General features: G+C 53.9%; 1 non-coding gene across 1 annotated transcript in view; it reads left to right on the top strand.

Moving 5' to 3' along the window:
• The first annotated feature begins 1,028 nt into the window (after positions 1 to 1,028).
• The window catches only part of LOC117718704 (uncharacterized), a 46,023-nt gene continuing 28,409 nt past the window's right edge, over positions 1,029 to 18,642 (top strand). Inside the window, exon 1 of the transcript XR_013103363.1 lies at positions 1,029 to 3,749. This is a non-coding gene — a transcript (uncharacterized LOC117718704). The remainder of the gene's footprint in view (positions 3,750 to 18,642) is intronic.

The raw sequence follows: 18,642 nt of genomic DNA, 5'->3' as shown, positions 1-18,642 counted from the left end.
AGAGAGGAAGAGGAGACTGTTACAGGACACCAGGGGAAAAAATGGAAAGGCCTGGCCTAGACCTGATGTCCGTTTTTGTCTCATCCCATACTCATGACCTGGGTCTTGAGGTTGAACTATTCCCAGTTTTCTGAGAATTTCCAAAGTGGTTGTACAAGTTTACGCTCCCATCAGCAACTGAGGAGAGTTCCCCTTATTCCACATCGTCACAGGCATGCGCTATCCTTTGCGTTTTTGATCTTAGCCATTCTGATGGGTGTAAGATAGAATCTCAGAGTCGTTTTTATTTGCATTTCCCTGATGACTGAGGAGTTTGAACATCTTTTCTTTGCTTCTCCAGCAGTCAAGATTTCTGTTGAGAATTCTGTTTATCTCTGTACCCCATTTTTGTACCCCATTTTAAAATTGGGTTATTTGTGTTGTTGGTGTCTAACTTCTTGAGTTCTTTATAAATTTTGGACATTAGCCCTCTGTCAGATGTAGGGTTGAAGATCCTTTCCCAATCTGTAGGCTGCCGTTTTGTCCTTTGCCTTACAGAAGCTCTTTAGTTTCATGAGGTCCCGTTTATCAATTAATTGATCTTAGAGCCTGAGCCACTAGTGTTCTGTTCAGGAAGTTGTCTCCTGTACCAGCGAGTTCAAGGCTGCTCTCCTCTTTCTGTTCTATCAGATTTAGCGTATCCAGTTTTATGTTGAGGTTCTTGATCCACTTGGACTTGGGTTTTGTGCAGGGCGATAGATAAGGATCTCTTAGCAATCTTCTACATGTGGGCATCCAGTTAGACCAGCGCCATTTGTCGGAGATGATTTCTTTTTTCCTTGTCCGTTTGTCAAAAATCAAGTGTCCATAGGTGTGTGGGTTTATTTGAGGGTCTTCTGATCAACCTGTGTTTCTATACCACCACCATGCAGTTTTTATTACTATTGCTCTGTAGTACAGCTTGAGGTCAGGGATGGTGATGCCTCCAAAAGTTCTTTTATTGTTCAGGGTTGTTTTAGCTAGCCTGGGTATTTTGTTTTTCCATATGAATTTTATAATTTGCTCAGCCAAGGTCTGTTAAGAAATGTGTTGGAATTTTTATGGAAATTGCATTGAATCTGTAAATTGCTCAGGGTCCTGGTGTGCACACTCACACCAAGCTCTCTCTCTCTGGGCTTCTTCGACCGGGAGGTTGCTGTGTACCCGAATTTTCACTAACATGCTAGCCACAAGCCACCTGTGGCCACTTAAGTCCAAATCAATCAAAATAAAACAGATAAGTGCATTCGGCAGCTGTAGAAGCCACGGTTTTAACCACACAACAACCACAAGAGGTTAGTGGCTCCTTAAATAATTTCTGCCGAGGCAGAAAGTTACACTGGACGGTGCTGGCGTAGAGAAGGCCCAATCAAGGAACCAGATGGTATAGTTGACAATGACTCTACCCAAGCCTCGGCCAAAGTCGTCATCTGTGTAGCTCACAGATCAACAGAGCTCAGAGGGGGAAACTGGTAACAACAGCTTATCTCTGCCCTGCAAGAGCCAGTCTTCAAATCGGGAATGTGGGAACCATGGAAGCTCAAAACTAGCGCTGAGTGAGTCTAGCCAGCTTTGTGGGGGGCCCCAGGAGAGAAGAGAGGGTACCAGTAAGGAAGCATGGCCTTCGGGACTGGCCGGGACTTAACTATTTCATACAGGAGGAAACTGAGGTAGGGGGGCGGGGCGGGTGTGACTCTCACTGGCCTGATGACCGGGAAACTCATACAGATGAACCAGAAATGTTACTTTGCAATTCCATGCCTGGGGCTCCTTGGAGTCATTGTTCAATGTCTTGGGCCAGGGCGGATTTAGGCCTCTGCCAGCGTCCACCTTAGCACACGCGAGCCACAGGAAGTTTTCGGCAGTTGCGCATTTGGTCCGCCAGAGGGCGCAGGGGCAGCTGTCTCTTCACCAGAAGCAGGCCTGGCGGTGGGGTGGTGATATGGTGGGGTGGGGGATGGTAGGGGGTGTGTGCTTCTGGAGCTGGACCCACCTCGGTGTCCAGCTTTAGGTGGGGAACCCTGAGCTCTTCCAGTCCCTCTTCGGGGAAGGGGATTAGGTTAGTAGGCGGAGGCAGCATAAGGCTTCTTTGGGTCTGCAAGGAAGACCTGAAGGACGGGTAGGAAGGAATGTGTCTGCCAACCAAAATGGTACAGGTTGGGAGGCTTAGAGGTGAGACACCCCTCAGCCTCTCTGAATTGTGACATAACAGGTGGCCTGGGTCTCAGCGCTTATCTGCCCTTCTGGTCCTATCCTGGGCTGCTTTCCTGTCCTCGGATGACAAGAGGGAGGCGTTTCTGAACAGCAGATCTTTCTGCTCTAGTAATACCCAGCTCCGCGGGTCCCTCTGTACTTAATACACCAGGATGCTTTCCGCCTCTGTGACTTTGCACATGTCGTTCCCGTAGCCTGGGATACCCTTCTCCACTTCCTTCAGCCGAGCAACTCCTACCCGCCAGCTCCCGTTCATCTGTCCAGACTGCAGCCCAGGCCTGCAGGAGACGTCCTTGTTAGGGGTTCCAGCAGTCGGGCTGAGCCGCTGGGCACCACCTGAGGACAGGCACTGGTGAATGCGGCCTGGAAAAGTGATTGCGAAGCACAAAGCCTGGTGGTGGCAGAGCTCAACTGTCTGGGTTGGCGGGTCACAGCCACTGGAGGAGACTCCTGACACCAGCCCAGACTTCCACCAGCTGCTTATGTGCTCAGCCCCGGGTGCAGAGCGTCCCTACCGCTGCCGTGCAGGGAGCCCCCCTTGCAGGTGGTGGTGATGTGTGTGTGTGTTTGAATCGGAGCGTAAGCTGTGGCCAGGAAGGCCTTAGGAAGTTTCTCTGCGTGGCCACAGAGCACAGTATCCTCCTGGGGGATGGGGTAAGGCAGCGAGAGGTACCCAAGTGCCTTGGTTTGGAGGCAGGGAGAATTGAGAGACTCCGCGAACTCGCTGTGTTAACTTTGGGCAAGCGCTCTGCTCACCCGCCTCAGCTGTCCCGCCTGCAAAATGGGAACGCAGCAGCCCCACCGCAGTGCTCTCCAGTGGTTACGCGCAGAACACAGGGCGCAGGCGGAAAGGGTTGCACGGAGGGAGGGGTGTTGGGGATGAAGTTGTCCTCGAGCAGGGCGCTGCCCCCGGGGCAACTTTGCCTCCAGCTGTTGAATGAGCTGGAGGAGGCGGTGGTGGGGTGAACTGAGACACGGTCCGGAGAGAGGTGGCGGAGGCGGTGCGGGGCCGGGGGGCGCGCTCGGCGGGTGCCCGGGGCTTGGCGGTCCGCGGTGCAGCCACCTCGCAGGGCGCTGCAGCTGCAGTAGCGCCAGAGCCCAGCGCGGCCCCCGCCCCGTGGCGTGTGTCTGGGAGCGCGCTTGTGGCCGTGGAAGCAGACAGCGGAGGGGCGGGAGGGTCTGCAGCGGAGAGGCCTGTGAAGGGATCCGGCCACAGAGCTGGCCGGCCGGACAGACGCAGCGATCGCCAGCCCCTGAGGTCCTCCGCCCAGCACCCGGGCCCTCTGCGGGCAGCAGCCCTGCGCGGCGGGAGGCGGGGGTGGCAGTGTCTGCGCGCACACGCACGCTCACAGACACACACGCCCGGGCCACGCCACAGACACACGACACGCACAGAGCCACGGCCGGCCGCCGCGTACACTCGCACCCGAGCTCACGCTCGCTCTCCGGCGCAGGCCCCGCAGCAGCCGCTGCCCGGAGGCGGTGGCATCCAGCTCGGATCCCAGTCCGGATTGGAGGTGAGTAGATTCCTCCGGATCCGAGCGCTGCAGGGCGGCTGGCGGAGACCCCGGGAATCCGGGCTGAGCTGAGGGCTCCCTGGCCGCCAGCGGGGGGTGGGGCTTGGAAAGAGACCGGGGAGGGGGAGGATGAGCCAAGGAGAGACACTCCCGGGTTCTTCTTGGTCTGGGGATCCCCGTAGGACCCCCAAGGGACCACCCTGCGCAAGGTGGTGGGGGAAAGGCTGGGCGAAGGCGTGGTGGGAGGGCAGGGAGGACGAGCGTCGAGGTGAACATTTTCGCGGTGGTGCAGAATCTTGGTGGAGGACGGTTTTGCTAGCCAGTGCCACACCGCACCTCCCTGGCCCCCATTTTGGCGAACCAGAGCTCCCGGCCGGCTTTTCCCTGAGTCGTGGCGGGTCAAGGAATTCATCACACTGGTAAGGGGTGGGGGCTGACAGGGTGGCTAGATGGCTGGCCCAGGGGAAGGGGACTGGCGTGCGGCTTGTCCCCTCATCACTCGGGGGCACTGTGAATTTAGTAGGGGTACCAGAGTTAGGGTACGTTGGGACCCTTGCAAGGGCTTGAAATCCGCCCCCCCCCCGTCCCCCGCAGAGCTGGTGTGGGACAAGCACAGAAGCACCAGCATAAACCGACAGACTGCAGCTCTGACTGAGCCACCACTGCCTAGTGGGGTGTGTGTGTGTGTGTGTGTGTGTGTGTGTGTGTGTAGACTGCTACTGGTTAGGAGGGGGCAGAGGGTGGGTGTGTAGGCTGGTGGGGTGGCATGAGGAAAGGGGATGTGTACTGATTCAGGATAGAGCCCCACTGCCACACACACACACACACACACACACACACACACACACACACACACACACGATCTGTGGCCCAGCAGGGCTTCTTTGGAATGTTTGGAGGGAAGAGGGCTTGTGTGTGTCTGTGTGTCTGTGTGTGTGTCTCTCTGTGTGAATCTGCGTACTTGGGGAGATTGTGTATAGAGGCTGCCAGGCCTCGGTGTGTCAGGCATGACCAAGGAGAATGAGCCAGGGACACTGCTTGGAATCTCAGTCAGCTTTGGATACATGTGGTACTTAAGGGCACTTCCCAGGGCTCTGGACTCTTCCTACCCTGCAGCTGGTTCCTTGTTGAGAGATACAGGTGTTGGACTGGGGTGTGTGTGTGTGTGTGTTGACTGCGCGTGCATGTGTGTGCGCGTGTGCTCTTGTGTCCGGCTGCGGATGTCACTGTCAGCAGGCCAGGCTGTGGGAGGAGAAGCTGGGGGAAGGGGCAGCTGCTCTCGGTACCTGGAGGAATGTAGTAGAAGCTTGCAGCTCTGGCTGTTGGCTTCACTGACGGAGGAGGGGCATCTCAATGCCCGGAGCTGCATTACGAGGGCTAGGCATGTTTGCCTGTGTATGTGTGTGTGCTTGTTTCAAACTGTTTCTGTAGCCTGTGAACACCTGTGGGACATGTTATGTCTAGATCAACAGTGGGCTTGCACATGCGTGTAAATGTTGTCTGGTATGTGGATGAAGGCACACTGGTGCTGTCTTAGCTCTCTGTGAGCCCCAGTGCTATGCGTGATGGACCGGGAGGCCTCTGGACCGATAGCCTTTAGGCAGGAAAAGAAGAGTAGGAAGACACGGGGAGAAAGAAGTGTGTGTGATGCCAGTGAGAACCTTGGGGTGTGACATCAGCTTCAGGCTACTGGTGACGTCACAGGGACAGCAGTGTGAGGGCCACCCTTATGGGCCGGGGCATGTGATATCACTGTGCATTTGTGGGGCTGAGTATGTTCATGTCCCGTGGGAGGGGAAGAAGTGGAGGAGGGGATAGAGCCTCAGAGCAAGTGGTCTCTTACAAGGGACCTGCATTTCCTGGTGACCTGAGGAGGTGTGGCCCTCCATTTTTAAGGAGGTTGCTCCCCAAAGGATATACCTCCTCCCACTCATGACACCCCCCAGCCTCTGAGCCTCTCAAGCCTGTGACAGCAGCTCACATACCTTGGGCACACACCTTGTTTGTAAGCATTCATGTGGATGCAAGGACATATGGCAAGGGAACCTGGAACCGTGGATTCTAATCTCAATTTGCCGTCTCCTGAGCTTTTCGATTTGAGCGTTCTCTCTCTACTTTCCTGCCTGCAGCTTCATCTGTCACTTGTGGAGGAGGCTAGCGGTGAAGGATGGGGGTCACAGGAACTACAGCGGGCCTTTTGGTGTCTGGCACCTGGGGTGGAGCTCAGTCTGTGCCAGATCTGTCTTCCATTCCCTAGAATACCCCTCCCCTCCAGCACCCCCTGCTGTTCTGGTTAAGTCAAACTTTGCAAAGATTTTGCTTCTCTCTCTGGGGTCCTCACAGTAGTCCTGTAGGTGGGTGGGCTGGCTGCTATCACATCCCTCAGGGAAACTGAGGTCAATGCATTTTTTTTTTCTTCCACAGAGTGGCTGCAGGGAAAACATCAGACCATCAGGGAAGGGGCCCTTATGTGACACACAGGGTGGGTTGAGTCAGGTTGGCAGGTGGGTTGAAAGGTTACTGGCTGCCACTCCCACAGATGTGTATAGAGGTGGGCACCCTCATCTGTCAGGCCTCTCCATGGGCTCTGAAATCTTCAGGCTCTCTCCTCAGTATGGCCCTCTTATTATCCCATGGCTGTTAGGAGTGTTAGGGCCACCTCTGCCACTCCCAGTTGTGTGACATAGGCTCTGTAGGTAGGAAGGAGTGAATGTTTCTCTCAGAATTTGACAAGTGAGACCAGGCCCTGCTAAAGCTCCAGAGTCCAGGTCCTCCCCTGCCCCAAACCTCTACCTCCTGTGTTGAACTAAGCAAGTCCACTGCTTCCCAGTTTGAGACTCTGTTCCTGTCAGGCTGCTTGGATGAGACAGTGTGTAGAAGGCTAACTCACTCGTCTGCCCTGGCTGCCCCAGGCGATCCCTGATCAAATTAACCTTCTCCTGGCTCGGTGACTACCCAGGGCAGAGTTTCTGACACTGCTGTTGGTGATCATGTCTATGGGCTTGGGATAGCAGAGTGCCCTTTCCCTCAGCCCAGCCCTGCACACAGCTCCCAGGGAAGCCCCCGGGAGATCTTGAGGACTGGAGGGACACCTGGGCCAGCTACAGGAAGAGGTTGGCTTTTGAGAATAATGACCAATTCAGTGGCAGTGCTGAGAAGAACATTAGGGAAGGTCCCTTCAGCCCTGCCTTAAGGCCTGGTTTAGGGTACAGTCTATAACTTGTCCTTGGGCCTTGCTTAATCCCACAGAATCCTTGGGTAGTAAGAGCAATAGGAATTCTTCATTTCACAGACAAGACACAGAGAGGTTGTCGACCGGCCCATGGCTGCACAGACGGGCAATCAGGACCAGAACTTCAACGGTGGACTCTAAGACGAACTCCATTCTTTTCTAAACTCCAGTTCCAAGTGGGCCTTGGTCCTCTCATCTTTGGGTGCCCCATCACTAGGGTGCTCTCTTGGCCTGTGTCACTCATTTGTAAGTGGGAACAGAGCCCTGGCCATATGGGGAGCAGTGGGTAGGGCACCTAGTGTGATGGCTGCAAGGAGAGATCGTCAGGAGGAGACACTGGGTTAGCCCCCAGGTCTTGCTCTCCCATCCCAGCTTCTCTTCTGTGATGTTCCTGAAGAAAGTTCTCTGATTCTGGCCTTCCACGATGCCTCCCGCAATGTGTTTGAGGGTATCTGGCAGTGTGTGTGTGTGTGTGTGTGTGTGTGTGTGTGTATGTACACACATGTGAGTACATACTTCCTGCTCTTTCCAGTCTGAACTGCATAGGAACCAGTTCAGAAAGTGAGAAGGGTCTGAGAGTTACGTCTACCCACCCTGGGTTACGTTGTCAGCAAGGAGAGGGCAAGGCCCATCCTCCCTGTCACCCCTCTCTTTAGGGGAATGAGAAGTGATTCTCAAGAGTTGCTGATCTGTTTGCTCTGAGACAGCCCCAAGACTCAGACTTGATTCGGTTTCTCTCCTGAGTGACATCTTTCCCCCCTCTACTGTCCTGTTGGGGTCTTGAACAGACAGAGGCTCGGACCTGCTTGCCTCTCTTCTCTGCCCTTCTCATGACCTGGGCAGGGGGAGGGGTGTATTTCACAGATCTGCTTGCTCGCTGAGCTGTTTCTGGTCTCTCTCTCCCACTGCTTGCCAAACTCCATGGTCCTCAGAAAACGCTCATCCAACACGTCTTTCATCCGCCTGAGGTTGGCCGATGCCGTTCCCATTCCGATTGTGTTCACATATGTACACTGTTCACCCAGGGAGAACAACAGGCCTGGGGCTCAGACAAGTGCCTCTGGAGATGAGTCCTAAGCCTCTGGCACACAGTAGGGCTTGCTCGACAGCTGGTCTTCATTAGTGAGTGATCTGACTAGGAAGAGCTGGGGCTGTAGGCTGAAGGCAGGTGCTCTGAAGCCCCAGGCCGGCTGGTGGAGGCTGGGCTGCCTTCTGTTCTGGGCAATCTAGAGCTCCCTTGAGCCGGCACCTGCTCGGTGCCAGAGAAGCATGAGAAACTCTTTTCTTTTTTTCCTTGTTTAATTTTGGCTAGAGGATTTTGACTGCCAGCCTCTGGGGGTGGGAACAGGAGCTCGACCAGGTGGAAAAACCGTGCGTGGGCCAGGGCCATGGAGGTAGGAAACGGGGCGTGCATTTTGAGAAGGCAAGTCTAGACTTGTGGTTTGGGGGGGTCGACCTTACAGGCCATGAGCGCTGGGCTAAGAAACTGTGAACCAAGCATGCTAATCCCTAGTGTCTGCTGAAATGTAGGCTGTTAGGCCCTGCTTGATATGACTTCGGTTCCATAGGGCGCTGAGAGGGTCCAGGAACCCTACTTTGATGCTTTTCTTAACGATCAATTCATTCATGTTTACAGTGGGGTGACAGTGGGGGGGGGCTGTTACATGCTCCTTCTGGTTTCTAGGGCTCTTCCCAGACTATGGGGGGGGCAGCAAGGCCATCCTGGTTCTCCCGAGGGACCTGAACTAAGGGCTGAGCCCTGCCTCCGGTGACACAGGTGGATATGGACTGACAATCTTCAGCTTGCCCTGGCTGCTGTTCTACATGGATTCCGTGAGCCCCTCACAGTCTCCAAACACCCTTTGGTAGCACCACTGTTGCACATATGATCAAGAGGATGCAGTCTGCCATCCCGGACTCAAGGTGGCACAGCCAGTAAAGCCAGGCCTTGGAGGCGAAGAGCTGGAGAGGGACTGTCCCAGCACCTTGGACAGAGCATCAGCTCTTACACGGAGCTGGGCCTGCCGGCTGCGCACCACAGCGGGCGCGAAGGAGGGGTTCAGAGCCCGGAAGGCGTCCCAGAGGAGGTGTGTATCCGGTGGGCCCGAGCTGGTCCTGCGGGGCCCCCCGCCGCCTCAGTCTCATCCTGCGGCTGCCCGTCCCCGCCCGGCGTCGCCCGCCCCCGGCTCGGCCGTCGCTTTCCGCCTTACTTCCCTGTGCTTAGAATTTGCAGCCGCAGCCGCTGACGCTCTCGCAACCAATTTCACGGGCTCTGGGCTCGGCTCGGTGCGCAGGATGGAGAGCCGCCGGCGGAGGCGGGTCGGGGTGGGAGTGGGAGTGGGGTTGGGGGTGGGGTGGGGATAAGGGTGAGGGTAGGAACGCAGCGAGGCCGGCGCGTTTGTGGGGCAGGAGCGTGCCCTGCTTATACGGGGATCCAACGTGCATCCTCTGAGATGTACTGCAGAAGGTGCAGGCACGGTCCAGTGTCCTGGGGTAGCGTGGCAGGTGTGCATTGGTCCTCGTGCCTGGGAGGGGTTCCCTGTGTGGGCAGGCTTGGGGACATGTATGTGTTGGCGTGTGAAACTCTGTAGGGTGTCCTGTGCACGGGGGCGTGTTTGTCTGGGTGCCTTTGGCAAGCCTGAATGTGTGAGCAGTCCGCAGTGGGGGGCTAGTGTGTGTCTGTGGGTGTGCTGATGTGTGTCTCTGCAGAGTCCCCCAGGCGTGTTGACACAGCTGTGGGGCTCTGTGTTGGGATGTATGCCTATGTAGGGGCTCCCCGCTGTCCAGGCTCTGTGGGCGTGTTGGTTCTGTCTGGGTGCACCGTGTGGGTGTCTTGTCTAGAGTGTGCCGCACAGGATGTTTGGAACCCCGCTGGCTAAGGGTCTCAGTGGGTCTCTGTTAGGACTGGGAGTCACTCTCTAAGCCCCTACCCTTGTTCACCCAATCTGCCTCTGGGTCGGCCTGAGAGAACCCAGGCAGGCAGGGCTTCAGTGTTTATGTTCTGAGTGCAATGGCTGCCAGTGCTGGGTGGGTCTACATATGTTTGTGAATGGCACTGGTGAGGGGGTGAGGTGTGAGCCCCTGCCTGCGTGGGAGGTCTGGGAGTGCCATCTGGACTGATGGAGGATGTGGGAGCAGACAGGAGAGGGGGGCCTGTGAGTGTGCACAACACGTGTGTATACATTCGGAGGCAGAGCATGGGCTCCATCGTCCCTGTTCCAACTGCGCCTGTGCAGGTGGAGAGCAGACAGGTATATGTATGTAAGCCCATGGTGGGAGGCGTGGCAGGGCAGGGCAGGGCAGGGCAGGACTGGGCAAGGGGTGTGTGTCAGTCATGTGGAATTCTGAATGAGAGGGGACACACGGGGTCAGGGCACATCCTTCCGGACAGGATGTGGCTCCAGTTGATGAGAACGAATGGGTGTTGCTGGTGAATTGGAGGACCGGCAGGAGAGTGGCACAGGTGGGCACTGAGGTGAGGTGAACATGTTACTGTGGGTATGTAACTGTGTGGCTGTGACTGTGAGAGAGGGGACTTGAGAGAGTCAGGGACCTCCTGGCAGAGCTGGAGTCCCTCTGTTCCCAGAAGATCTACCCATCTATTGGTCAATATTGATCATCTATTGATCACTTCTGCCCTCTGATTTCAAAGATGTCTGGTGGACCCTGGCCTCTCGCTCTGCCCCTAAACTCCATGGTGTACCTTGGAGAGTTCCCAGTTCCAAGGTTTGAGGCCTGAACCCTCCAGGGCTCCTCCCCCACTGGCACTCTCTCTGCTTCCGTTTCTCACCAGTTTGCCATATTGCTCCATCCTTCACCCGACTCATCTGTACTCTCCCTTCTCTTCCTCTCTATCTCTCACAGCATCTCTGTCTCTCTTCATCTCCCACAAGTCTCTGCCTCCATCTCTCCGGCTATCTCTCTCCATCTATCTCTCCTTTCATCTCTCTGACTTCTCTTCATCTCACCCCGTCTCTTTCCATATCCCACATCTCTTTCTCCTGTCTCCATCCTCTTCAGTCTCTCTCCATCTCTCCCCTCATCTTTCTGTCTCTCGACACATCTCTTTATCTCTGTCTTCCCCCCACTCCCGACCCCCCATCTCCCAGCTGCCACGGCCCTCCAGCTCCAGATCTGCCTCCATCTCTCTCCTTTTCCCTCCACCCCTCCCTTCCCTCAGCCTCTTCTCTCTCACACTGATATCATTTGTGGTATATGCTGTTGCCATGGGAAACCTAAGAAAGAAGTGAGTGTACCCTTCAAGACTTCAGCGGTTTCCCTCCTCCCTCCTCCTGCTGTCCCCTCCCTCTCTTCCTCTCCTCCCTCCCTCTCTCCCCCTTGCCTCCTGGCAGAGCGGAGGACTGAGGAACCGCTGCTATGCTGGGCCAGGACCCAAGACCTTATTGCCACCGCTGCTTCTGGGGCTGCCTAGGGGACCTCCCTCTTTGAGACCTGGGTCAGGGACAGAGCCTCACTGGCTGCAGGGGCCCCCTTTGCCGGCAGACATCTGGTAAGGACAGGGTCCTTATGACTGTGAGTGTGTGGCTGTTTGTGAGCACAGTTCACATGACCTGGCCTTGCAAACCTGTGATCTAGCCCAGCTTCAGCCTGCTGTGGGTCCCTTCCTGCACATTCCAGACCCTGCCCCCAGCCATGGGAACCCTAACCTTGCCTCTTCCTGGCTCCCTTTCCCCAAGGCCTCAGAGGCTGCGGTCAAAGTGGCAGACTATTGGGGGCTGGGACAGTCTTCACGGAGGGCGAGCAGAAACCCCTTACATCTAGCCCTTTTAGCTTAGAGGCCGACTCTCGCTGGCTTGTGCTGAGGATACCTGTATCTGCTGGGAGTCTGGGTCGGCCTCTGGGAAGGCCTCTTTTTTCTCCAGTGGGGGCTTTTCACTAGGGAGCAGGCTGATGAAGGGTTTAGGTGAGGGCCAAGATGCTGGCTGTGCATGCATATGGGGTCTGATCCCATCACTGAATTTTAGAGGTACCAGGGAGAGCAGTGTGACACCAGGAGGCCGTGGGCAGGCAGGCAGGCAGGTAGCCGGCACCAGTCCAGCCTAACTATGGTTGGTGATTGCCCCGGAGAGGAGAGGGTTGTCAATGTCTGCAAGGCTGTGTTGGTGGTGGCCACGTGGAGGGAGCTGTTGTCCAGGCAAGCGGGGCGGGCGCTGAGTGACGGCAGTTGCTGTGGCATTGTGGTCTCCATGGAGAGAGGAGGAGACAGGGAGGAGGCTGGCTGGCTGGGCTCAGTGTTGGTGGTTGCTAAGCAGAGAAAGATGCTGTCTCTAAGATGTGGTGGTCTCCACGTGGAAAGCTGAGGCCACTGAGGTGTGCAGGTCCCAGAAGGGGGTTCTGTGGGGGGGAAGGTGTGATGGAGGAGTAACAAGGTGGGGGCTTCAGGGGACTCCATGTTGCCACTACAGGCTGAAAGTGGGTGTTTGAGGGGGGAGTGCTCTTCTATGGGTGGGCCTGAGCTTTCTGTCCCTTCTGTCCTTCCAAAGCTTTAATTTGTCCTCTGAGGGGACAGTGGCCTTCCTGGATCTCTCTCAGCCCCTCTTTCCTCAGAGCCTTTGATCATCCAAGTCCCCATGTGGACATATGTGTTTCTTTCTTGCTGTGTACCTGTTGGAGACCCGCCATCCCAGGTGCCATGCTGTGGGCATGTGACATTGGTTTCTGTCACTCAGGTCCCAGTTTTAGAAGTTCATTGTGTGAGGTCACCCAAGAGGCTCAGGATCCTGGTTGCCAAATACCCAACTTTCAAGCCCCCCTTCTTCCCCAGGTGTCTCTGCCTCTCCCACTCCCCAGGAATCCCCTGGAAGCAACGTTTTCTTGAAATAACAACAGGAAGTAGCTGAGAAGGATGCTGAACTCCTGGGTTTAAGTCCTGTGATTGTGCTTTGGTTTTCCCCTCTGTACAAAGTGGGGGGGGGGGTTGGCATCTGTGAACAAGACATCTGTCTCACAGGATGGCTTGGTGGGGACATGGCACTGTATACCTAGCATGTTTTTGGGTCATAGCTGACTCACAGCAGGTGACACCGTTACTGTCCTCCTAAAGGTGACTTCAATGTGATTTTCTGCTATTTATGGAAGGTCAGTGGTCTTATCCCCAGAGATCTGCCTTCAGCCAAGCAGCACGGAACCCTGAGTTCTTGTAGACTCCCTAGCTGGTTCCTCTCCTGCCTGCTTTGTGTGTACCCCTAATAAGGGGTCCTGCTCACAGGTACTGCCTGAGTACCTGTTTTCTGCCTTCCTTCTTTTGGTTCTGTGTTCTAAGCTCTCTCAACCAGCCCTTGCCTGGGGCATTGCCCAGCCAGGTAAACTAGGAAATGCTTATCCTGTTTCCTTTCTTAGCACCACAGGGACATTAAGACAAAGGACAGAGAGGGTGCCTACAGGGGACACTGAAGTCATGAATAACAGTCAAGATGACTATTTTTCAGGTGACAAGGGTCATGGTTCAGATCCTGATCTGAGATGCTTGACTTCACCACACCAGTGGCAAGCCCCTTGCCCCTTGCCTCTCCCACCTTGCCAGCCTTCTCTGCATTTCAGGTTGGCCTGAAGAGGGAACAGAGGACTGTTCTTGGTGACCCAGATGGTGTTAAGAGGGACCAGGCATCCCTGGACCAACTTTAGTTAGGTACTATTCCAGACTTACACGGGGTTAAGCTGACGTGAGTCGGGCAGACAATGGACAGGAGCCCAGAGCTGGGGACTACCAGGCTTAGGTGGTCTCCCAAGGTACCATTATGGCCTGTGGGACCTTGGGAGCTGCAGTTTCCTTACCTGTAATATTGAGATATGCAATGAGGATGACTTGAGATGCACTGGGGTATGAGGAAGACATCTCAAATTTACAACTGCCCAGAGATGGGGGATTTAGCTGCTGGCTAAGTCTACTTTCTACTGTTTCCCAACTGTGTCTCAGGTTCCTGGTCTCATCTTATTCCCTGGACTTTGCAGTGGTTGGCTTGTCTGTCATTGCTGCTTCCTGGTTGGCCATTCCAGTTGTTACTTTTTGAGGGGAAGCCCTCCCCCCAAACCAGTGTGTCTCTCTGGGCCTCCTCTTTCTCCCTCTGTGTGGACTTGAACGCAGCCAATAGTGCTTTTAGTCTATTTTTCAAAGTTGCTATTTTATGTGTCTGGGTGGTTTGCCTGATGCCTGAGGGGCAGAAAGAGGGTTTGGATCATCTGGCGTTGGAATCATGGATGGTTGTGAGCTACCATATGGGTGCTGAGAATTGAACCTTGATCTTCTAGAACAACTAGTGCTCATAACTGCTGAGCTATCTCTTTAGAACCTATTAATTCTTTTAGTGTGAATGTGCCTGTGTGTGTGTGTGTATATATATATACATGTGTATGTTCTGGTGTTTGCATGTCTGTAGAGAACAGAGGATATCCTTGTTTGTCATTTCTCAGACACTGTTCAATTTCATTTCATTTCTTCCTTCCTTCCTCCTTTTCTCCCTTCTCTCTCCCTTCCTTCCTTCCCCCTCCCTTTTCCTCCACCCCTCCCTCCCTCCCTCCCTTCTTTCTCTCTTTTAAGACAGGGTCTCTCACTGGCCTAGAACTCACCATGTAGGTTAAACTGCCTGGCCAGTGAGCCCCAGGCACCCTCCTGTCTTTACTTTAGCCGTAGTAAGATCGCAAGCAAGTACCATACCTTACTTTTTTTTTTTTTTTTTTTTTTTTAAATGTATGTCCTGGGGCATGGACTCAGGTCTTCCTGTTTGAAGGCAAATGCTTCCCTGAGAGTTATCTCTCCAGCCTAAGACACTATTTGTTTGAGACAGGGTCTCACAGTAGCCCAGGCTCACCATGTAGGTGAGGATGACCTTGAACTTCTGATCCCCTGATATCATCTCCTGGGTCCTGGCATCACACGCTTGGCTTTGATGCCTTTTTAGTGATCTGTTAGTTTACCCTCTGTCCCCCTAACCCTGTGGTGTATGAACTCCCCAGGGCAAGTCTCTTGTGTTGCCCCTGCTCTGACCCACGATCTGTGTGGGGTCTGGAATACAGCAGGTCACTGTGTAATGAACGTGGGAGGGTAACCCTGCCTGTCAACCAGGCAGGTCAGTCTTTTCAACTCCATTTTATAGGGGGGATGGGGAGAGGGTGGGGTGGACTCAGCTGGGCCTGGGCGATTGCGATCACTGGGATCACATACCAGAAGGTAGGTGACAGGCCCTGAGTTTGAGCCTTGGGCTGACAGACTCCCAATCCGGGGCTTCTGTCTGCTGTGCTGCCAAGTCTTGCTGGGAGCCTCACGTTCCATGCTGGAGGGTTAGCGCTTGACCTGGGCTCCAAAGGCAAGGTCACAGAAGGCTTTTGGATGAGGAGCTCTAAGGACAAAGGGAAGACTTTGTGGTGACAATCAGAGCTGTCAAAAGCAAGTTGGGAACCATTCTGTGTCCTCAGTTTGTGTGACTGTAAAATGGGGATCCTCGATCGAGTCCGCAGGACACCTGAACTTAAGGCTTTGATGTACAGGTTTGGCTTGTGAGACCCCCTCCCCCAGGGTGGGAGGGTAGTATCTGCGAGAGCCACCTAGTCTAGTAGTGCCCATAGTTGCCCTACATGGAACTGAAGTTTTGATTTCTTGTGTGTGTGTGTGTGTGTGTGTGTGTGTAGATGCCAGAGGCCAATATCGTGTGTCATTCCTCAGGTGCCATCTACTTTGATTTCTAGGTGGCTTTGCTCACTTTTATCTGGCCTTCACTGATTTGAACAGTTGATCAAAAAGGAGCCGAAGAGATCTGCCTGTCTCCTCCTTCCCCACCCCAGAATCACAAGTCGGCACCTCCAAGCTGGGCTTTTTATAAGGGTTCTGGGCCTTGAAGCTGGGTCCTCATGCAGCAAGCACGTTACTGACTGAACTACCCCAAAACTCAAAGTGTTGATTTCTAAAAAGAGACATTTTCAGTGTCCGGGGGACAGGTCACACTGTTCCCTGCCAGCTTTGGGTTCTTGCGTATCATCATTATGTCAGCATGGGGATGGAGGGGCTGAGAGAAGAAAGAATATCAAAGAAGAGAGAAATGGGGGTTATAATAATAATAATAATTTATATTATAATATTAAATTTATTATTATTATTATTATTATTATTATTATTATTGTTTTGAGATAGGGTTTCTCTATGTAGTCCTGGCTGTCCTGGAATGTACTGTGTAGACCAGGCTGGCCTCAAACTCATAGATATCCACTTGCCTCTGCCTCCTGAGTTCTGGGATTAAAGTCATGCCACTACAGTCCAGTAAGAAGCTGGTTTAATGGAGCCCCCACTGTATGCCATGGACTTTCCACAGACATTGCACCCCATCCAGCATAGGGGAAGCATCTGAGCACACTAAGGTCCAGGCAGTTCTTTGCCAGGGCATGGGGGTTGGGAAGTTGAGCAAATATCAGAGCTTCCTATTAGAGGAGAGAACAATCCAGGTTTGGGAGAGGTCTATCCTGATCACCTGGACAGTGGGCTATGGTATTAATACTGCAAGGATGGGCTGTAGAGTGCCCAGCCCCATTTCAGACAAGGACAACAGTGGTGAAACAGACAGATGGCCCCCCGGCGTGGTTGCCAACCCCACTGGCAGCCACGACAGGCAGGGAATAGATCTGGCCTTGTATGCAGTGTCCCAGTGGGTTGCTCAAGACCCCATTTGTTTGGGGAGGAGAAAGGGGGGTCTGTGGTACCCAACAGAGGTGAAATTCATAGACAGGGTCTGGCAAGGAGGGTGGCCTGCCTGGTACTGGCCCAGCCTGGAGGGATGCCAGGAGGGAGGGAGAAAGAGGAGGGAATTAGGTGTGGCATACTGCACTCAAGAGGGGGCTATGTGCACAGAGAGCCCAGGCAAGAGGTGGGCGTTGCACTCTGGCTTTCTCATTTGAGGAAAGGGAGTTCCCGCTGTGAGGGGGTAGGGCTTCCTCTTCTAGGATCCCCAGTCTGAGGGTGGAGGTGCTGGGGGTGTTCTCAGCTAAGCTTGTTCTTTGAGTGTGGGAGAGGCTGGTCCCCTTGTCTGTAGGCTTGCTGAATTCTGGGGAGACTCCTTGCAAGAGGCAGCCCCTGGGGACTGCAAGGCGGTGGTTTGAAAGAGGGACAGTAGCTAGGTTTTCTGCCATTAGAAATAAGACAGTGTACATTAGAACCACATTAAAGTGCCAGTTGCATGCGTCTTGGTCTGCCCTGGGGGGGATAAAAGAGGTAAAGTTGGAAGCAGAGGGGCGCGCGAGCACACACACACACACACACAAACACATACACAAAGACACACACAAACACATACACACACACACACACACAAACACATACACAAAGACATACACAAAGACACACACAAACACATGCACATACACACACACACACACACACATACACAAAGACACACACAAACACATGCACATACACACACACACACACACACACACATACACAAAGACACACACAAACACATGCACATACACACACACACACACAAACACATACACAAAGACACACACAAACACATGCACATACACACACACACACACACAAACACATGCACATACACACACACACACACACACACAAACACATACACAAAGACACACACAAACACATGCACATACACACACACACACACACACACACAAACACATACACAAAGACACACACAAACACATGCACATACACACACACACACACAAACACATACACAAAGACACACACACACACAAACACATACACACACACACAAACACATGCACATACATACACACACACACACACACAAACACATACACAAAGACACACACAAACACATGCACATACACACACACACACACACACAAACACATATACAAAGACACACACAAACACATGCACATACACACACACACACAAACACATGCACATACACACACACACACACACACACACACACAAACACATACACAAAGACACACACAAACACATGCACATACACACACACACACACACACACACACACTCACACACACACACACACACACACACACACACACACACGGGTGTGTAGAGAAGGTCCGCAGGGCTACCGTGCCTGCACTTGATGACTTCTAGAAGTTGCTATAGACCTGCCTCCCACCCACCTGGTCCACACTGAGTCACAGCACAGGTAGCCCCGCTGTGATGGTCATAGGCATAGAGAGAGTGGGGGAGGGGCTGCAGGCCTCCTTCCTGCCTTCCACCTTGCAGAGTGACCCTGGCTAGTTCCACACTGTCTCTGGACCTTAGAATAAGAGGTCAGTTCCTGCCCTTGAGAACAGTGACAGAAGTCAGTAGTTGGACATGAACCTTTCTCTCTTCTCCAAGGGCTGGGCCTTGAGGAACCGGTGGGGAGCCAGAACTCTCCAGGAACAGCCGGGAGGAGAGGAGTATAAAAGGGTGGCCACAGAGGAGAGATGGTGGCTTACGAGCCCTGGATCTAGGCAGGACCTCCATTAGTGAGCCTTTTCTGTACTGCTAGACACTCAGGAAGGCTGGCAGGGGTGACAGATTAGAGCTGAGAAACTCCTGGGCAATGACGCATGGAGATGCAGGAGTCAAGCACGTGGGCCCCCATGTCAATTTCTGACTCTACCCACAGCAGGCTCCATTCCTCAATAGCATGAGGTGGTGTTCTTCAGTGC

Source organism: Arvicanthis niloticus, chromosome 13 (assembly GCF_011762505.2).
Source record: "Arvicanthis niloticus isolate mArvNil1 chromosome 13, mArvNil1.pat.X, whole genome shotgun sequence".
NCBI classification, from domain to species: domain Eukaryota; kingdom Metazoa; phylum Chordata; class Mammalia; order Rodentia; family Muridae; genus Arvicanthis; species Arvicanthis niloticus.
This window is presented reverse-complemented; position numbering and strand designations above follow the sequence as displayed.